The sequence below is a fragment of the Phascolarctos cinereus genome, unplaced genomic scaffold (assembly GCF_003287225.1).
Source record: "Phascolarctos cinereus isolate Bilbo 61053 unplaced genomic scaffold, phaCin_HiC Scaffold_4;HRSCAF=312, whole genome shotgun sequence".
In the NCBI taxonomy this organism is placed as follows: domain Eukaryota; kingdom Metazoa; phylum Chordata; class Mammalia; order Diprotodontia; family Phascolarctidae; genus Phascolarctos; species Phascolarctos cinereus.
Genome location: NW_027555847.1, coordinates 522,393,373 through 522,401,942, shown reverse-complemented (window position 1 = coordinate 522,401,942; position 8,570 = coordinate 522,393,373).

Below are 8,570 nucleotides of genomic sequence, written 5' to 3'. Positions count from 1 at the left end.
AGGTTATTTGGAGTTAGGTTAAAAAAAGAACTAAAAAAATAGTGGGCACAAGGACTACAAATATGACAATAAAAGAACAGTAATCAAAGTTGAATATGTAATTATTTTGACCAAGCTTGACTCTGGAGAAGGGTTTAGAATATGTATCTTCCTTTTTTTTCCTTTTTAGATGTGAGTGATTGTGTATAATAAATATCCATATACATTTAGCCACGGTGGATATGTTGGTTGGTTTTGCTGAACTTTGTCTTTCTGTTTGTTTGTTTTTATAAGAGATAATTTACAAGTTAGATAGAAGGGAGAAATATATTTATCATTTATGGTGATATAAATTAATATGAATAAAAATAGAAAAAGTCACCCCTTGGCCATAGATTCAAAAAATAACTCAGGCCATCTTCCTATATTTTTTCAATGCCTTGTTCTCTTCTACTATAACGCATTTGAATTATTTGCGTCACATTATACAACATTGTATATGGCTAGTATGTGTGTGTGTTTGTGTTTATGTGTATCATTATTTTCCAATTTCCCAGTTCTTGTTGAATAGAAACTTACTCAAATAGTTCAAGTTCTCAGCTTTATCAAATACTGCCACTGAGCTCAAGTATTTCTAATTCTTCCTTACGTAATATAAGAATGTTGGACTAGAGAACATTTAAGATTTCTTTCCTTCTGGATCTAAGATCCTATGATTTTATCTAATCTCTTAAACTGAACTTTTTTAAAAAATAATACCAAATGATTTTGATTATTATTACCTGCAATTTGAAGTGTAGAATTGCTAGTTCCTCTTCTTTCCAACTTCTTTATAACTATTTCTATGAATATTCTAGATAATTCTCCCAAAGGATTCTGTTAAAATTTTTGCCTAGTTTGACAGAATACTCTTTTAAAAATTACATTGATATAGTACTAAATCTTTAAATTAATTTTGATAACATAAATTTTTATATTGACATGGCTCAGTGATTGACAATGGATAAGCTTCCAATTATTTGTATTTCTTTATTTCTTTAAAGTGTTTAGTAATGGAATTTGTGTAAATCTTGAGTATTTTAAGGTTTATTGACTTCTGCATGTTTTACAAATAATTTGAATATTTTTTTCTTCTATCATTTCTCTTTTGGTTATTCTAACATATAACTGCTGAACATTTTTTTATAGATTTATTTTGTACTTTGCTGCCCAATTCAAGTTGTTAATTGTCTCATTTAGTATATTTGATGATTCTCTTGGGTTCTAAGTAAATCATCATGTTATTAGTAAATAAAAATAATTAAATTTCTCTTTTGGCAATGTTTATTCCTCATTTTTTATTCTTATTTTTTTGCTAGCATTTCAATAGTTATGTTAAATAATAGTGGGAAGATTTGGGACTCTTGTTTTACTATAATATATATTGGAACAATTTCTAATGTTTCCCAAAAGCAGAGAATGCTAGTGTTTTATTAATTAAGCTACAAATAAACACTTTTGCAGTGTTTTTAGCAGAAATAAGCATCTTACTTTTTCAAAGGCTCCATCTACTGCCATATTCATGTTTTGTGTGAATTGTATTTTAATGTGCATTCCTTACATAAATTCAAATAAGTTACAATACATATTTTCTTAGAGATATTGATATATTTTTTTCTAAATAATTAAACAATTTTATATCATAATAATTATTGAAATTATATTAAAATAATTATCTAATAATTGATTATTTCAGTTCAAAAGTTGGAAAAGTTAAAGATGGAAAGTTATGGGAAATCGTTGTTCAGGAAAAGGAATGAAAGGCAAATATTTTATAGATTACATAGTAGCCTCTTCTCTTTACCCTTATGAACACTTATTTTTCAAGAAATATATTCCAAGTTATTGGACGAAGACACAGAATAATATTAAAATTAATTAGATTATATTTTAATAAACAAAAAGACGTTATTGATATGTGAGTTACCACTTCATTACATGTCTATTATCTTCTGAAATACTTTTTGGCAATTGTATTAATTAGCATTTTTAAGTCTTTCAAAATGTTCTACATTTAAAATGTTTTTAGTATATATTGTTCTCCAGGTTAGGTTGATTTCATTCTGCATCAACTCATTTAAGTCTTCCCAGGTTTCTCTGACACAATTTGGTCATTTTTTATTATTCCATCAAAGATACCATTCAGCTCTTGATAGAGAGGTGTTGTATTCAAGATGCAGCATAAGAGATACATTTTTGGATATGATCGGTGTAGGGAATAGTTTTCCATAATGGTTACAAGACTTTGTTTTTTTCCTTCTTCTTCCCCCCACTCCCAGTTAAAAAAGCGAGGTTGAAAAGAGAGAAAATAAATTATAATTAAAAATAAAAACAAAACTTTTCATGTACAGTCTGACCATCAACATTTTAGAACACAGATAGAGTAAGTAAAATGTAGGTAGTAAGAATAATTAAGAAATAAAACATATGGCATAAAATTGAGACAATTCAATCCTGAACTACATAAAAAGGCAATTAGTAATTAAAAAATATTTGTATCTATATATTTGCATATTTATGTATCAGTGCTTGTACGTGCATATGTAATGCATTGTGCACATGTGTACATATGTGTACACAATGCATATATATGTATATATACATAGATGTATACATATATGCATGCATATATGCGGAGACATACAGGCATAAGTGTGGGTATATATGTGTATATCTATATCCCTATCTATATCTATAGTGATATTGATATCCCTGATAGGCAGTACAGATAAAGAGTTATGCCTAGAACTGGACAAAGTAGTTCTGATTATCTACAGGAAATTTCAAAACTCTTTAATTAAATAATCCCAAGCTTTCCATGGGTGAAAAAAAAGGCCATTGAAAACAAACAAACAAAAAAAAAGATTGCATTCTTGTGTTTTCATGAGAAGCTTTGGGTTATTTGGCAGCCTTCGAAATTCCCTGAAAACAATGGCCTACTGATCCCATTGCTCCAATTTCATTTTCTTTAACGTTTTGCTAGCACGTAATTCTAAGTGGGAGGTTCTGACTTTTTTTCTTTCTTCTCTGTTACGATTTTCCTGCAATATGTTTTTAATTGGCATTTTCATATTCTCATCTGTTTTTTAAATCAAATTACCTAAACATTTATTGATTTTAGTCTTTTAAAATATTTTATCTATTTCCACTTACTGTCAAGAGTACATCTTTTGTGCTTCTTTTGCTTTTATTAGTGGATACCTTTATTTTTAAAATTTGCATACTAGACTTATTAATTTTATCCACTTTTTGTCATAGGTGTTGTCTTTCCGTTTTAATTTCACTGATATATTTCCTCTGAGAGCTGTTTTGATTTTACAAGAATTTGGCATATTTCTTCTTTGTCATTATTGTTGCTTGCTTTCCCATAGTTTTAACTTTTTCATTATTTGTTATTTTTGACTCAATAATTACTTAAGAAACCGCATTTGAACCTCCATTTTGTTTTGTATATTTTGTTTGTGTTCTTTCTAATAGTCGTTATTTTACTTTTCATGGCTACTAATGCACATGTTTAGTTTCTCTCTCTTTTTTTTTACATTTAATTTATCTGTGCTCTAGTGTATGATTTTTTTAAACATATAATATGGCATTAAAAATATTGAATGTTCTCATTGAGAATGTAATGTATATCTTTCAGAACTAAATTCACTATTTACTTCTTTATAAATTATTTTTGTTTATAATTCTTTTAGATTTGTCAAGATCAATGTTAAAGGTTTTTTTATAAGTATTGTAGATATCTATATCTTTTTGGAATTAAATAAACTACACCATTAGTACATATATATATATATATATATGTATATATATATGTATGTATATATATATGTATATATATATATATGTATATATATATGTATAAAATCTTCAGTCTCCTGGCCAATGGTTACAGATGACTTGGTGTTCATTCTTTCTCATTTACTAGGGTATTTTTCCTGAGCATCACAATGTCTTTCTCCTGTGATCTTATTTTCTGATCTACATAAAGTCTCCTAAATTCCTCAGATTGGTATTTTTTTAATTACAGAATGGATTTTAAAACTCGTGATCTACATAAGGTCTCCTAAATTCCTCAGATTGGTATTTATTTTTGATTACAGAATGGATTTTAAAACTCATTGATCCTAAAAATTACTAGAAATGCTGCTGCTGATAAATTATATCAAAATATGACATTGAAATTGTTTAAAATTAAGAAACTCATAATTTCAAATTACATGAGATTGTTAATTAGATAATTTTTGTCAGTTCTTAAATACGACCTTCACTAATGCTCACAGACTTTTGGTTTAGAACTATGAGGCCAATCTTTCAGGAAGAGGAAAGGGGAAAGTACAAACATGAAGTGGTAGCATATTTTAGTGTAAACAAAGATAAATTTGGGATCAGCTTCAAATTATACTTTTGCTACTTATTACCTGTATATCCTTGGTCAACTCATTATTTGAACTCTTTCTTAGCCATAAAATATTGGGGATGAAGGGTTAACTATTTGACTTCTATGGTCTCTATTTGTTTCTAACTCTATGGTCCTAGTATCAGACATTAAAACAAGATTGTTAGATAAATAAATATTAATGTTTTTACTTTTGGTTGTTTTAAGAAGGTACTGTCTGAGAATTAATACGACCCAAAATTGCTAATTTAAGAATGGATTAATCTTGTAACAATTAATTAGATTGTGAACATCTCAAGAATAGGGATTATCTTTTGCCTTTCCTTGAATCCCCAGCAGGAAGTATAGTGCCCAGTACATAATAGCCACTTGATAAATGTTTATTAATTAACTGAGATAGAACCTCAAGATGCATGCTCACACACACACACACAAACACACACACACACCCCTTATAACTTCCAAATCTAATGAAAAATGAAACAAAAACAGTGGATATCTAAATATCTGTATACCACAAAAGGAGGTAAGAATCAGCTGTGTCCAGCCATCTCGCAGAAAGAGAAGTCAGAACTACCTGTTGCTAGGTAGCAGTTGAGAGATTTTCAGACTTTCCTTTCAATGGAGTTTAATAGCCTCATTTTGGACATTGGCTAGTACTGCTGCAGGTGCCTTGATTTCCCCCATGCATTATAATTATCACTAGAGGAAATGGGAGGGCAAAATCACTTCTCTGTCTAATTTCCTTCAACTTCCTTCCCTAGAATTCATTTTCCCCCTTTAAACCTGACATCCTTTGCTCCACATATTTTATTTGTGTTGCTGCACAAGCTGTGGGACATAATATGTGGCATTTTAGCACCATTCTGCTCTTTACTCATGGCATATAAATCACAGCAGAGTTGCTAACAGTGTGTGACTGACAATCTTCCTTGATAGACAATCTGTGATCCTTTCAGCCTTTTACTAATAAGCTCATTAGGCGAGAATGGCTGGAAATCCTTCCTGGGATATAGCAATGAACCACAGCAAATTCAGTGCATGTCTGACCACTCTGACTTCAGAGAATCAATCTTTCCTCAATCAAAACTTTGTCAGGTTATGCTGAATGTCTCCTGAAGGTTACCGATTTTTTTTTAAGTAAAGGTTTGTGAGCAAAACCAGGGAAACTTTCCAGACTCACGATAAGTCAAGAAGAAAATGTTTAACACTTTTTGTTGTTTTCTTCATGGATCAGCATTTAAAATAAATATTTCAAGAATGTTGAATTTGGCACAATATTCAACTGACAAACAAAAATAGTTTATTCTCAATAGTATTTTAGGACCAACAAAAAAGGGTTTTTATTCTAAAGAGACCAAGGAGAAGTACCCATGTTCAGCCTTTTATAACTTGTTGGGTTCATTCAAATTTTGTAATGAAAAATGGGCAGTTGATATACAACCACACTAATGTTAAATAAATATTAAATGCTAGTATTAAAAATAAGAGTAATAATTTGGATTGTTCTGTCCCCCAGAAGTTACTAAGACATTTTTTTCCTCATTTGAGTAAATGTAAAAAAATAAATAAATAAATGAAACACACCAGTAAATTTTCGTGAGTTGTGCACTGTCAACCTTCCACTTAAAATCTTAGAATGTAAGATTAAAAAATAAAATAATTGAATTGCTGCTGTACTAAATTATAATTAAGTTCTGCAACTTTGGAATTATCTAGATGTGGCCTATAGGGGTTACCATGGCAATTACCAAAATGTGCTTACAAAACAAGTCTTAGGGAATCCTTCAGAAAGGGGACATTTGAAACCCTGTGTATATTAGCTCATCTGTGAATGAATCCACTGGACAGATAAATGATAAAATGTATATTAAGAAAACACAACTTGTCAGCTGGAAAGGACATTCATCAAAGTTCAGAAAAGAACTGAATGCAATGCATGCAGTACAGTACGTTACAGGATCTGAAAAAAAGAACTGAGTGATTAACTGTTACAAATTAGATAAGGCTGCCTGTCTGCCTATATACAGAAAAGGACATCTTTATTGCATTCAGGAGGTATTTGGACAAAAAGAAGCTTTTTAGACTTATGCTACTGAATGTTTTTATCTGCCCCTTCCCAGTTAAACTATGGTATTTTCATTTAAATTTTATTATATGTTTAAAAAATATTTCTTCCAAGACTGTCAGAATATCATAATCATACAATATTTTAGCAAGCTTTAGAATCCATTCAGTGGGATGAAAGTGTTAAAAGAAAGATTATCATTAATACAATATAATCTATGCATGAAAAACTTTGAGTTTTGACAAGTCCATAGGATCATAGAATGAAAGTGATATTTTAAAGCCTTAAAATTCTCTAAGGAAATTGAGACCAAGGGAGGGAGAGTGACTTGCCCATGGTCACTCAGCCCAGGAGTAAATGAGGTGACTGAGGTATGCATATATGTATGTATGTATGTATGTATGTACGTATGTATGTATGTATGTATTTATGTATGTATATGTATGTATGTATATATATATATATGTGTGTGTGTGTGTGTGCATACATCTCTACAAATATATACACCAAAAATAATTCAATCATTGAATTGAGAAATGACCCAACTTTACTTATACTTTAAAATTACATAAAAAGTCCATATAGCCTATTTTTTGGGGTGTGATGGAGATTCCTATACTTATCTACATTACACAAAGATATTTCCACACCTAAGAGAATATGCAACATGACCTGGACAGATATTTTATCTAAAAAGAGTAATAATGCCAATGTTTATATGACATTTTAAGGTTTGCAATGAACTTTAAATGTTTTATCTCATTGGATTCTCACAAGAACCCTATGACTGGTATTACAGTTATTAGTATCATCCCTATTCTATAGATGAAGAAATGGATGTAAAGATTGCTTAAGTAATTTCCCCTTCTTGGTCACATGACTAGTAATTGTCTGAGGTGCAATATAGTTCTTTCCTGATTTAGAGTCTAGAACATATTCAGTTATGAAAGGCTGCTTCTGTATACCATATGGCCTATATATTTTACCTTCCACTTCATCATGTGAAAACCATTATCATGGAGACTACCAGAGTGTTGATGTCAATGAGTTCCAGCAGTCTACCCTAGATAACTGCAGTTATTGTTTACTATGAATGCTACCATCAAGTGAATATGAAGGTACCATTCAGACTAATCTGTAATAGCTCTATTTTGGCAGAAATATTTGACTAGGCTGGCAACACTGATATGTCATTCTAATCATTTCCAATAATTTAGTTTATATTATTGTGAATATAATACAAATAATACATTATGGATGTGAATAAAATTTGTTTTTTCCTCCTCTAATCTTCCTTCTGAGAAGAATATACAAGAATAGCTTATTACTTAATCAATTATTATTGGAGCAATATAAAGACCTTGAATGATGGGGCAAGTATAAACTAAAAGTCAGAAAGTACAAATATGATGGTTACAAAAATCCTTACAATTCATATAAGACAAACCATTTGTAAATTAATTGAAGCTGACAAGTTACTACCAGCAGAAACATATGTGTGCACACATATACACATACCTTAATTTGCACTGTAAACTGGTTATGAAAAAGCAAAGTAAACATAAATCTCATTTTGATGCTCTGCCACTCTATACTCTTCCAGACTGCTTCTGTGCTTGTGCTGGAGGGCTGCTGTTCTCCATGTATTTGATGCCTTGAGTCTCTCAACAATACTACACTGGCAGATACAGCCCAACAAATTACAGCTGATCAATGGTCACTTTCACACTACTCCACAGCTTTGCCAGCACACTCAATTGGAGATGAAATGATACAACATTGAATCTGCAAGAGTGCTGGCAAAGTCACAATACTGTTAGCCCTAATGAATCAAAGTGATTTAATATTTGAGATGATAAACAATGAACTAAATATTCCATAGATAAAAATTTGAAGACTCTTGAGGGGCATAAGGTTTAATTTGGATTTTCTTTTTAAATGGAAAATCTAACCTGATTTCAGGACTTCAACACTTTAATTTCAATTTCAATTATTTATTTATTTGTTTGTTTGTTTGTGTGTTTGTTTTGCTTTTTGGTGAGGCAATGGGAGTTATTGACTAGCCCAGGTTACACAGCTAGTAAG